Source organism: Amborella trichopoda, chromosome 4, assembly GCF_054954075.1.
Source record: "Amborella trichopoda isolate Santa Cruz 75 chromosome 4, AtrichopodaSantaCruz75HAP2 v2.0, whole genome shotgun sequence".
NCBI lineage: Eukaryota > Viridiplantae > Streptophyta > Magnoliopsida > Amborellales > Amborellaceae > Amborella > Amborella trichopoda.
The window spans coordinates 24,200,233-24,214,436 of NC_142339.1; the positions used below are offsets into that span (position 1 = coordinate 24,200,233).

The 14,204-nt window shown below is 42.5% G+C and overlaps 1 protein-coding gene across 1 annotated transcript in view; it reads right to left on the reverse strand.

Annotated features, from left to right (window-relative positions):
* Positions 1 to 3,657: 3,657 nt before the first annotated feature.
* Positions 3,658 to 14,204, reverse strand: part of LOC18425305 (VQ motif-containing protein 9) — a 42,940-nt gene continuing 32,393 nt past the window's right edge. The window contains exon 2 of the mRNA XM_088863892.1: positions 3,658 to 3,868. The gene's annotated coding sequence lies outside the window, so the exon portion shown is untranslated. The remainder of the gene's footprint in view (positions 3,869 to 14,204) is intronic.

The window sequence follows — 14,204 nt, forward strand, 5'->3', positions numbered from 1 at the left end:
TTCCTTAAGATACTCACTCACTACGCTTCAAGCGACAAGGAACTATATGTGGCTTGCCTGGCCTCCTTCATCACACTTGATGAAAGCTAGCTCTGAGCCTACAATACCATGAGGAGCTGCCACCAGCGGGTCAAGTGAGCCTACCTAACGAAAGTCATCCTTAGACAATTCAAAATAGGCAACACGGTGCTAAAGAAAATATTCCATTCATTCGCCAATCTACACCCATTGGGAAAATTCAAACCTAATTGGGAATTACTATTTGTGGTAACTGAGATACATCTTGGAAACTCTAAGAGAAAAATCACGAGGCTCATCAATATTATGTACCTCAAAAGATACTACCTGTAGGGGACACAAAGACAAAACAAAACAAAACAAAAAGAAAAGAAAAAAGAAGAAAGATAAATGGCGGACATAGTGTAAACCCGAACAAAGGCCCCATAGGTTAAAACACAAAAAAAAAATTTGGACACAGTGAAAATCCGAAAAGAGCGCCGTAGGTAAGAAAGGAAATGATAGACATGGTGAAGACATAGTGAAAATCCAAAAAAGGCGCTATTACGGTATGCCTTGGATGAATACCCCAAAAGGGGCATCTGAAGCACGGTCCTCATCTAAGTAAGGAAGGGATCGGACCATCCGAAACTCATGACAAGATCCAAAGATCACGATTTCCCTAACCCACTTGGGAATCTGAGGGGACTTCGCAGAGCTAGGGGCGACACCCTTCGGCCTCCAAGACATGAGTTGAAGAGAAGCCAAAGGATATCTCTCGACACACAAAGAAACGTGCGAGGCTCCAAGGTGAGAGGTACGCGAGAATTTCGAATCCCCGTGATCCGATCGAAACCGGTCCAGCTCTAATTTAAAAATTTCAACCTAATGAAAAATCTCCTTTTCTAAAAAGAAACCATTTTCAAAAAAGAATCATTCTCCTCTTAAGATTTTTTACTTGGGGCAAAACTGTTTCCAAAATTAGGATTTCAAACTAATTTCTAGGTAATTTTAACCTCATGACCGCGCTTATTCCTTATCCCAACCAAAAGGGCCACAGGTGACTAAATTGTTAGGCCCACCGCCTGTTTCGAAAGAGAGTTCTGAAAATTTATCCTGAAGTTTTGAAAATTTATCCTGCACCCCTTTCAAATTATTTTTGAGACTATTTTCAAAAATAGGATCTATACTCCATGGTTGCACAAGTATAAACTGCTAATGACAAGGCTAACAAAAGGAAGAGCTCTCTCTCACCCACATTCCTGAGGCAAAAAGGGGTGACTCGTTCTCCATAGGTGTGTACCTTCCTAAATTAAACCAAGAAAACCGGCAAATCGACCTACAAGGGTCAAGACCCGTCACTTGCCCATGGGCATGCATGCGTCCGGTGCGGCATGCTACTGACCTATATACATGTAAGGGACTTGGCCCATATGTAAATATATGCGATTGATTCAATCTGCATACAAATGGAAATTATACATTAGTGCAATGCACCACCACCGAGTACTTGGCTAAACAAATTTCCCTCGGATCATGTGGGTGCAATCGGTGAATGCCCACACGCTAGTCAATCCCTAAATAGACATATACACAATCGGTGGATGCCCATCTGATTCGTATATCGCTCAAAAGTGGAGGAGTTATCCACATGATCTAAGATGGCAAATATTTAGAACTCAAATATGTGCATTTGATGACAAATATAAACAAGCCACATGAGATGAAATGAAAATAGCGATAAGAAACCCAAAGTCAGCCACAACTCACAAGAAGCACTTAAGCGCTCCAATATACAACAATCCAAGGGAAAAGAAAAACAGAAAACAATCCTAAGGCAATCAAAATGCCAAAATATAGGAAAATGTTGTAGCTGGCCATCTGACATATGTTGAGCCTCCTCCTCTCCTCGACCCTCTGCCAATCTGTTGAGACCCCTAGTTGCCTGTATAGGCTGAAAAAGAAAAGAGAGAAGACAAATACAAGATAAATTTCCACCCTTGAGATCCCAGGGATAGGAAAAACAAACAGATCAAAATCCAGAAGTCGGCTATTGGTGACTCCACCCCAAAATAAATTTTAGGGGAAGGAGAGAAGGGCTCCAGAAAGCCCTACCCCTGTTTTCCTAAAAATCAAGATAGTCTCGGGTAAGCCCTAGAAGTAGAACTCTGTGAACCCCAAGATCCGTCTTGGGGCATGAGGGAAGGGACCCATAACGGAATCTGCCTCATCATAGGTACGGTCCCAAGTAGGCCCTAAGGTTAGATGGTCAGTAAAAGAAAATATACGCATACAAAATCTAAATAAGTATACGATAGAAAGCTAGGGACAATCGTGAGGCTCTCCCTGAAGCAAAAAGGAGCAACCCAAAGCCAATAGGACCCAAGGCCACGTGAATAAGCACGTTAGTCCCAGGCTATCCGAATCAGGCCAATGCAAATCCCCACCCTCAAAAAAAAAACATCCCACGACGGCTACATTAGAAGAAGAAAATAAAGCATCGTGAGACCTCTCGAGGTAAGGCTTGCACAAGTCCCAAGACAGGCTTCAAGGCCTACCCCAAAACTTTTGGGAGAAGGCCTATCCAAGATGCCAAAGCATCAAACTAGGGTTCAGAAGCTTAAAAAGCAACGCTATGACTCCGAGCCAAAGGTATTAGACCCCCTGAAAGATGAATCACTTCCCGATCGGCCTAAATCCGATAGTTAATTATCTCAACAAGATCCTAATGATACCTGCTTGGGGTAGTATGTGATCATATTACGATGTCAAGTTTTGTATGACGATAAACTGCTTAGATGGCTCCTTGGTCATACAAGCCTAACCTACGAGCATTCTATTTTTAAATTCCTCTCTTTTCATTATTTACTCATAGTTCCGTGGTCGGATGAGCCTAAACTGCATGGTCATCTCAAATTTTCTTTATTTTCATTTTCGTTCTCAACATTTTTCAAGTCTCTAATCCTTCATTAGCCCATGGTGGAAAAATCCATACCATCTCTCTTCTTTCTTGTCAAAATCTATTTCAGTGCTCCTTGGTCATACGAGCCTAAACTATGACCATTCTATTTCAAAAAATTTCTCACCTTTATTTTCAAAATTTTTCTTTCAATGTTCAATTGTTGCATAAGCCTAAACCGTGTGATTGTCCCATCTTCAAAATCTCTCCATTTTCATTTTCTAGAATTTTCTCTATTGCCCACAGTGGTAAAAAACAAAGTTATTTTTGAAATCATTCCATCTCACTCTTCTCAAAACATTTATTTCACTAGTCCTTAGGGGCATGAGCATAAACTGCTAACCACACTGCAGAATCATATTCTTCTTATTTCATACATGAATCCAAATTGCCATTCTCAAAAGTCATTTTCAATTAGCTCTATGGATGAGGGCAAACTGCTATTTTCAACAACTCCTCTCAAAACGACCATCTGGTACGATGTAAAAGATTGGGACCCCAATTTTAGTTCAACATCAAACACCTGTTGTCACGACCCTGCTCCCGTCTACCTAACCTTCACAATGGAAGGCGACCGGGCGCGGGTTCGTGATCCCAATATAACGTTTATCACCCAGATGGGGGTAAATTTAACGCCTCTATACGGTAATCAACAAACCAACGAAATGAACAGGGCAATAAATTAAAACTTAACAAGCACATTCCTGAGAAAGGTATTACATTATATTATAGTTCAATAGGTGATACAATCAAGTTCAAGGCTCCAAGGAACATAATTAAAAAGTCTCTAAGAACAATCTAAGCAAGGCTGAGGGTCCAAAACCTACAAGGTTATCTAGCTTCTTCAAAAAGTAGCTGCTTCAGTCTTCAGCTGCGGTCCACACCTCTGACTTGTAACCTGCTACTTTCAATCTACAGGGAAAAAAAGTTATTGAATGAGCTTTGAAGCTCAGTAAGCAGATCTAGTGTTACGCATGGGTATTAACCATACCTAGGTACAAAGAATAGTGTCATTAATCATCATTTGTAATAGTGCAGTAGTCAAGCATATTGGTTATCGAATCAATGCAGCCGTTATAACAAGATATCTAATATAAAAGTGCATTCAACATAAGCAACATCAGGTAGGCAATATAGGAGAAATCATAATTCCAATGTATACATCTCATACTCACTCCCTAATTCACCTACCCCTGCTAGTAGAAACCCTATCCATAAGACTAAGTCAATCCCATTGCTTAGGGCTTCTACCATCCCACAGAAGGGAGGGTGATGACAAGCAGGGAAATCTGCATCGTAATACCCTCAACTCACGCACACGATCCCCAGCGTGCATTGGGGATCGATAGACCATCACCTTGCAAGGCATCAAATCAAATCTCATATCTCACATTATGGATCATAGAGAGCGACCATCTTTTCTCCCCTAGCTTGTTCCTGTCATTATGCAGGCTAGGGAATACGTCGGCATCACTATCTCGAAGAACCTAGCTCCACTACCGATAGGCTCAAGCCCCACTGTGTAGCGGCTAGTGTTCTCATTATTAAGCCCAATATCCACTATCAAAGGCCTCTAGTCCCAATGCAGAGTGGTCAGCATTATCATTAGTATAACAGCACAGTATCCACTACCAATGGGCTCTAGTTCACTACATAGTGGTTAGCATTTGCATCAGTAAAATAGTACAACTCCCACTACCAATGGGCATGGGTCCCAATGCGCAGAGGTTATCATTAAGGCCTCATTTCATTCCATTCATACCAGTTAATTCATTTGCCTCATGGCATATACATCACATTCTCATCATAATAGTATCATAACAGCCTCGCAATCATCACGGGGCATTTATTTCATGATTCATAGCATCACATTCATACATGAGCATTATCAATGGCATTTTGACCATTATCATGAAGCCTCCATCATTAATCAATCGTATTAATGTTGCACTGTTTTACTCTTCACCTAACACTTTGTTAAGTGGCATCATTCACATAATCCCATAGCATATACATGGCAATTATCATGTGGCATTCACACTCATTCTTGATCATTACATCTTAATGCTTCAATTAACAACTAAGCAAGAAAGTTAGATGTTTCACTTATTGCGAAAATCAAACTTTATTCACAAGATCAAGATGTGGCCTCAAATGAGCAATAGTGATGAGTAATGATGTGTCGATGCATTTTCAAACATAATTCAACATTTACAGGGAATTTCAATAATCTCAAAACATGCAACTTTACGTTCATTCATAGAACTTCATGATAGTGGCAAATTTAGGGCATTTAGGTGTCGTTTACCTAGTCGAGAATGCGGCCCAAACAGGTCCATAGTTACTGAAAATTTACAACAACTGTGTCTGTGACATATCTCGCATAAGAAGCCATATCTCTTGATTTTCATGACATTATAACATGGTGCAAGAGGCAAACTATGCACATTTTTCGTTGAAACTGATTTGGACCCAAGCGGGCACTATTTGGCTAGTAAAAAGCACCAAGCAACAGCTCTAACGTTTGCTGGAAATTCTATGTGTCATCGTCGTGTTACTTACCCATGAATCAAATTAAATCTCAATGAATAAGCTTGCAAGTTTGGCAAAAAAAGGGTTCTTTAATTTCCTTAAAATTTACAATTCATTCTCGACCATTTATTCTACTCTATTTCGTTCATCCTCCATTCATTCTTTCCATTGACGATGTTCCATTAAATTATAACTAAGCTGAAGAGCATGACACTAAACCCACTTACTTGTTCATGGTGCTCCCCACTCCCTTCACGTAGTCGCCTTCGTTCCAAAGGCCTCCTCACGACAATAGCAGTCCCACGGCTATGGTGCAGGCACAAGCACGGCGATGGGTAGAGGGCGTTATTTAAAGACATCGGGGTTGGTGAGAGTTGGTGGGAATTGGTGAAGCTTACTGTGGCTGACATCGCGGTAGGTGGGGAAGAAAACTATAGCGGGCATTAGCCGCGCAGCGCGTTTCTGACAAAAGCGACGCGGCACTGATGCTATCGGCCATCGTCCAACGCTTAACGCGCATGGCAATAGCCTTACGCCTTCCGAGCGGCGATAGCCTTCTTCCTTCCTAGCGGTGATAGCCTGCCTCTCTTCCTCTTCTCTCTACGGCGTCCTTAATCCAGGCGGCGATAAGCTCCCGGCAACGCTCCAGTCGATGATACCTTGTTTCACGCGCGACGTTAATCTCCTTTACACGAGGCGATGCTTCTTACAACTTTCACACGGGGCGATACTCCTCGCTCGCACGCGGTGTTACCATTCTTCACTCTTACGTGCGGTGATAGCTTCCATGCTATGTCTAAACACTCAAATGACGCTAACCTTTACACTTAGCGTCAGTCGTGCGCTTCCTTTTTTCTCGACTCCCTTCTCTCTCTACTGGCGCGAGTGGTCTGTGCAATCGAATTGCAGTCCTTACATCATCCCCCTCTTAAAAGGGATTTTGTCTGCAAAATCATTGATCAAGGAGGTGGGGGTATTTCTCGTTAATTTCATCCTCCCGTTCCCATGTTGATTCTTCCTTTGAGTGATATTGCCATTGCACCTGGACTAGGGGAATTTTTTCATTGCGTAATACTTGCACTCTCCGGTCGAATAATCTCGATCGATCGTTCAACATAAGTTAGGTCTTCACTAAGCGGGATTGGTTCGTACTCCAAAACATAGGACAGGTCGGGGTTGATATTTCCTCAACAAGGATACATGGAAGACATTATGGAGGTTGACCAAATCAGGTGGCAGGGCAAGTCGGTATGCCACGCTCCCAATCCTTTCCAGAATCTCAAAAGGCCCAATGAATCGTGGTCTTAATTTCCCTTTCTTACCAAATCTCGTAACACCCTTGGTTGGCGATACCTTCGGGAAGATCCGGTCTCCTACCTCAAACTCGAGGTCTCTCATACGATTATCAGCGTAACTCTTTTGCAGACTTTGGGCTGCCTTGAGTCGTTCTCTAATTAAGAAGATCCTTTTAGAGGTTAGCTGAACTATTTCGGGCCCTAATCATTTCCTTTTGCCTACTTCTTCCCAGCAAATGGGCGATCTGCACTTCCTCCCATACAGGGCCTCATAAAGTGCCATCTGGCTACTAGCCTGAAAGCTATTGTTGTAAGCAAACTCTAGCAGGGGTAGATGGTCTTCCCAGCTTCCTCTAAAATCAGTTACACATGCTCTCAACATGTCTTTCAAAGTTTTGATGGTTCTTTCTAACTGCCCATCTGTTTGGGGGTGAAAGGCGGTGTTAAAAGTAAGCTCGATCCCAAGGGTTGATTGTTGACTTGCTCAAAACCTAGAAGTGAACCTGGGGTCTCTGTCTGATACAATGCTGATAGGAATCCCATGAAGTTTCATAATTCCTCTGATGTATAGATGAGCCAACTTATCCAATGTATAGGTTGTGTGAACTGGTAAGAAGTGAGCAACCTTAGTCAGTTGGTCCACCACGACCCAATTACTATCATGCCCTGCACTAGATCTTGGTAACCTAGAGACAAAATCCATTGCGATGCGTTCCGATTTCCATTCTAGAATGGGCAAGGGCTGTAATAATCCAGCAGTTTTCTGATGTTCGACCTTCACTTGTTGGCACGTGAGACATTTAGCCACAAACTGCGCCACGTCTCGCTTCATGTTGTTCCACCATAATGCTCTTTTCAAATCTTGGTACATCTTCGTACCCCCAGGATGTATCGCGTAACGAGAGTTGTGTGCTTCCTTTAGAATGGCTCTTTTTACACTTTCATCATTGGGAACACATGCTCGACCCTTAAACCTTAACAACAGTCCATCGTTGTCTACAAAAAAATCCTCTTTTCATTTTTGTTCTTCGAAGATTTTCATCAGGTGGGGATCTTCTTTCTGAGCCGCTCGGACTTGTTGGAAGAGTTGGCTTTCCACCCTTAAACATGACAGTACTTCCCTCCCTTCACCGAGAGGTTGAGATGTCTGTCATTCCACTACATCCTCCAACAACTTCATTTCTTGCACCATCAATTGTGCCACGGAGACCACGATTTTCTGCCTTAAGGCATCAGCTACTATATTAGTCTTACTTGGATGGTATTCGATTGTGCAATCATAGTCATGTAATAGGTCCATCCATTTAATAGGTCCATCCATCTTCTTTGTCTCATGTTCAACTCTTTCCGAGAAAACAGATACTTGAGGCTCTTGTGGTCCGTGAACACCTTAAACTGGGCTCCATAGAGGTAGTGCCTCCAGATTGTTTAGTGCAAATACTACTGCCGCGACTTCCAAATCGTGAGTAGGGTAGTTTTGCTCGTGTGGCTTTAATTGCCTGGAGGCATAAGCAATAACCTTACCCCTCTGCATTACTACACTCCCGAGCCCTTTATGAGATGCATCAGTATAAATCACGAAGTCTTCATTTCCTTCAGGCAATGCTAAGATCGGGATGGTGGTCAGTCTCTTTTTAAGTTCTTGAAAACTTCTCTCACAACCTTCTAACCATATGAATTTTACGTTTTTCTGGGTCAGCCTAGTTAGGGGAAGCGCCATTTTTTAGAATCCCTCTACAAAGCGCCTGTAGTATCTGGCTAACCCCGAGAAACTACGAACTTCTGTCACATTTGCTGGCCTCTCCCATCGAAGTACAGCTTCAACCTTGGAGGGGTCGACCACTATCCCATCCTGGGAAATAATGTGACCCAGGAAGGTTACGTTGGAAAGCAAAAACTCACTTTTACTAAATGTCACTTTTACTAAATGTGGCATACAAATTTTCTAACTTTAAAGTTTGCAAAACGGATTTTAAATGTTGCTCATGTAACTTCCATCTTTTTTAGTATACTAGACTATCATCGATAAAGACCACCACAAAGTTATCTAGAAAATGTCGGAACACCCTATTCATTAGATCCATGAATGCAGTAAGGGCATGGTTAATCCGAATGGCATCACAAGGAACTCGTAATGACCGTATCGAGTTCTGAAAGTAGTCTTTGGGATGTCTCCTTCCTTCACCCTTAGTTGGTGATATCCTGATCAGCGATTGATCTTAGAAAATACTTGGGTTCTCTAGAGTTGATCAAAGAGATTATCAATTCTGGGTAAAGGGTACTTATTCTTCACCACCACTTTATTCAACTTCCTATAGTCAATACGCAGCCTCAGGGACCCATCCTTCTTCTTCACAAATAGAATTGGCACACCCTAGGGGGACATGCTTGGTCGGATGAACCCCTTATTCAACAATTCATGTAGCTGCTCTTTCAACTCCTTCAACTCTACTGGAGCCATTCTATACGGGGCTTTGGAGATGGGTGCAGTGCATGGGGCTACATCTATCTCAAAGTTGATTTCTCTTACTGGAGGCAGGGATGACAACTCTTCGGGGACTACATCAGGGTACTCTTTTACCACTGGTATTCCTTCTAGTTCGGACATAACACTCCGATTCTCTACTACATAGGCCAGATACCCTACACATCTTTTAGCTAAAAGGTGAGAGGCTAGGAGGGCAGAGATAAAATGCAAAGGAGAAGTATCTTTAATGCCCTCAAAGTGTAATTATGTTTGATTAGGACGTTTAAAGGTCACTGTCTTCTTATGAAAGTCGACGGTGGCACGGTGCGTAAACAAACAATCTATGCCCAGGATGACATCAAAGTCTTGAATATCTAGGTGAATTAGAACTACTGGCAGATCACAACCATCAATTGAAACCTCAAACTGCTTATACACTCTATCTGACTCCATAGAGCCTCCCATTCGTGTGCATACCGCTAGGGTGTAGTTAAGGTGTGCAGGTACAGCATTCAAATGGCAAGCAAAATGGGGTGCAACAAACGAGCGAGAAGATCTAGGGTCAATTAAGGCTCTAGCTTTAGCATCACAAATTGAGAGCGTACCGCGGATTGTTGAGGTGGACGCCTTGGCCTCTTACTCTGTGAGGGCAAACACTGTCCTTGAGTCTTTGGGTGATCCTCAGTCTTCATCATAGGGCAGTCACTAGCTCAGTGACCCGGCTTGCCGCATCTTAGGCACACATTCTTCTTCCGGTAACAATCTTCGGCGATGTGGCTGTCCTTCCCACAGTAAGTACAAACCGAGCGTCGATCATTGCTCGTGCCACCCGAAGAATTCCTCTGGGTTCTTAAGTTTAACTGATATGGCCTCCTTCTCACTTCTCTTCTTGGAACTTGCTGAGGTGTCTTCCTGAGCCTCCCCAATGATGCAGCCTTCATTCTTCCTTCCTTCCTCAATCAGTGGTCCTCACAGTCTCTTTCGATCTTCGAGGCGAAGTCTACAATCGGAGCGTATGACTTTAAGTTGGTCAAAATCACTCTACCCCTTATGTTCGGCTGTAGGCTCCTTTCAAACATGCAACTTTATGTTCATTCACAAAACTTCACGACCGTGGAAAATTTGGGGTATTTAGGCATCGTTTACCTGGTCGAGAATGCGGCCCAAACAGGTTCATAGTTGCTGGAAATTTACAGCAACTGTGGTAGACAGATCTCGCATAAGGGGCCATATCTCTTGATTTTCATGATATTATAACATGTTGCAAGAGGCAAACTATGCACATTTTTCATTGAAACTGATTTGGGCTCAAGAGGGCACCGTTTGGCTAGGTAAAAGCACCGAGCAACAGCCCTAACGTTTGCTGGAAATTATATGTATCATCGTCGTGTTACTTACTTATGAATTAACTTAAATCTCAATGAATAATCTTGCAAGTTTAGCAAGAAAAAGGGCTCTTTAATTTCCCTAAAATTTACAATTCATTCTCAACCATTTATTCTACTCTATTTCGTTCATTCTCCATTTATTCTTTTAATTAACGATGTTCCATTAAATTCTAACTAAGCTGAAGAGCATAACACTAAACCCACTTACTTGCTCACGGTGCTCCGCACTTCCTTCACACAGTGAGGCCTCCTCATGGCGATAGCACTCCCACGGCTATGGTGCAGGCATGCGCACGGTGATGGGTAGAGGTGCTATTTAAAGACGTGGGGGTAGGTGAGGGTTGGTGGGAGTTGATAAAGCTTACTGTGGCTGATGTCGCCGTAGGTGTGGAAGAAAAATGTAGTGGGAGTCAGCCGCGCAGCACGTTTCTGACAAAAGTCACGCAGCGCTAACCCTGTCGGCCATCGTCCAACGCTTAACGCGCGCGGCGATAGCCTTTCGCCTTTTGTGCGGTGATAGCCTTCTACGTTCCGCGAGGTGATAGCTTGCCTCTCTCCCTCTTCTCTCTACCCCGTCCTTAATCCAGGTGGCGATAAGTTCGCGGCAATGCTCTAGTCGACGATTCCGTGTTTCACGCACGGCGTTAATCTCCTTTACGCACGACGATACTCCTCGCTTGCACTCGGTGTTACCATTCTTCACTCTTACGTGCGGCGATAGCTTCCACGCTAAGTCCAAACACTAGACGGCGCTAACTTTTGCACTTAGCACCGGTCGTGTGCTTCAGTCTTTCTTGACTCCCTTCTCTCTCTCTACTGCCGCAAGTGGTCTATGCAATCGAATTGCAGTCCTTATACATGTGATGCAAAAGAGTCGGAGCAGGTACAGTAATACATCCATCACTACACGACGTTCAACTGTTGAGCTTAAACGATGCAAAAATCACTCCTCGATCGCATGAGCTTAAAATGCACAACCATCTCTATTTTATAAAACCCTTTTTACCACCCCACGGTGGCAAAACCCTCACCTTCCAAAAACCCAAACATTGGGGCAACCCGGTCATAGAATTTCATAATACTTTCAAAGTATGTAATTTTCAAAACTTTAATTTCTTTGTTTCAAACCATAACCCAGCATTAGTATTTGTTGCTAAAAACCTCTCCCTAATTATGAATTCCTTTTGAAAACATTTTTAAAAATGAAGGAGTCGGATCAGCCCCAGTAACACTGAACAAAATGCACAAAATGATACCGGGGTGCAAAAGGTAAAACACCGTGGCAAAGAATACTACACACCCCATACCCCAATAAAATCCAGAAACAAAAAAACAACAAAACAAAAACAAAAACAGCACCCCAATCCTAAACTATCTCGGCCCTGAAACCTAGGATTACACCCGAGACATGAGGTTGACCACAACCCACTCGATCAGAATTTCTCTGCGATTCTCACTTTAATCATATCCACTAATTGCAAAACTTGAACTTTCTCGGAATAATGACACCACGACCTTAGCCGACAAAACGAACAGTGTAGTGATCGCCTCGACCGATGGGCTAGCTCACCTCCTGATCCCAGAGACCATAGGCTCAAGAGGGCTGAATGTTGTCAACTTATGAGAGACAATAATGTTTCATACCTCACCACCCAACTCTATATCCTTGACGTCTACTTCTTTATCAGTATGTGTCCCACCATGCGCGCAACACAAGCGAAAAAGAGGGAGAACTATAGACACCCTGATACTGATCGCGGAACCTATGGAAGACCCAAATACCCTGGGCAAGCTACCTCAGCACTTGAACCAATCACCCCCCCTTCCTGACCTAACTATAAACCATCCCTCATGAACCCATATCACTAGACAATGCTCGAAGCATTGAAGAATGCCCCCAAAGAACAAGCAAGGTGGATCAGAACCAAAAATTACCAAGCTGGAGGCAGCCTGGAAGAAAAATGTCCCAACATCATTACCAATGGCGCCAGTCTCCATTGCCGACTCATGAAGTCTGCCCAACACTCGAACAAACGCAGTGACATGTGAAAAAAGAAAAAGGCCTGACTCCATTGCTAACGGCACCAGTGTTATTTAAAGCAACGTCATCCCTATAACAATCAAAGATGAATATAGGCTAGATGTATGGAGTTGTATCACTTATCAGTATGGACTTGTCGACAAGGACTGACATGCCATGTGTCAGTACAGAAAGGCGTGCCAATCTTGGATTCGTTGAATGAAATGTCACATCAGTCATCAATCGTTACAATGGCGTTTAACAGTCGACAAATACCGACAACACTGGGAATGGCACCGATGAGAGTTGGATGGTGCTAAAGTTTGATTGGACAGTCGGTTGTACGGAAGAATGCCTAGAAGATGACATGTGGCAATTTCTGTCGAAAAGTTGCTCTGAATGTCTTCAACACCACTTCCAATGTCATTAGGTCTCTAACCCCGCCCACAATGTTGTACCTAGGCCAGGATCATGTAATCTTGGAGCATTTAATTGCGTTGACTGTAATTAATGCTGATTGGGTGCCATTGCCAATGGCACCCAAGTCATTACGAGTGGTGCTAGATTTTGAATGGCCCAAATTACATAAAAAACAACCAACAGTGATCGTGTAACTAATCTGCCTATAAATAACGGGTTTCCCCTCAAACAAAAAGGTCGGAATTGAAGTAAATCTTAACCCTATACCTCAAACCTTAAGAGTCTTATTCAATTTAATCCCAACCGAAGGTAGTTCGGATACTATGACTTTTCGGGCCCTCTTCTACTTACAGCTTTGACAGGTAAAAACCTGAAGGACCGAGACTAAACGTGCAATTATCGACTCTGAACCAATGCCTAGCCTAGGGGCCTGCCCTAAGGTATCATTTTCCTTTTCATTTTGATTTCATTAATGGCATTTACAAGCTTTCTTTATTTTCATCTATTGTTTTCTTTAGCTTGGTTCTATTTTGAAACTCTTCATTAAAGCCCCCTTTTTTCTCATAAATATTTTGAAAGCCTCTATCGAACTCTAAGGCTAATGTGTGTGGGAAGCCAGCTTTGCTGGTGATCTAAGTGACAAAGTCTTGTGGTTCGATTCTTGCCCGAAACGCACTTTGATGGGACCATTTTCTCTATCAACTCTTTCAACGAGTTTACGCCCGAAACCAAGGCGGGAACCGAGTTCCTTGCCTGCATTTTCAAATATAAACACTACCCCACTCACACCTTAAAAAAACTAACTATTAAACTATTTGAAAAAAATGGGTAAAAACATGTCCCCACTGAATTACCAAAAAAAAAAAGTTATTAGATATAATTATAAAAAGAAAGAAGAGTCACATGAAACTAGTGATAATCAGTTTAAAACACATTTGGTTGCAAAAGGCTATAGGTGAGCGCCTATAAGGGTACCTGTGAAAAAAATCAATGGGAATCTCTTTTGAAATTCAAACGGAAAGTAGAGTTTTGTTGATAATTTTACCTTGAATTCCTATTTTATAGGATTAGTTTCTTTTTATTTTTAATTTCTTATTTTTTAGATAATTCCTAATAAGATGTTATC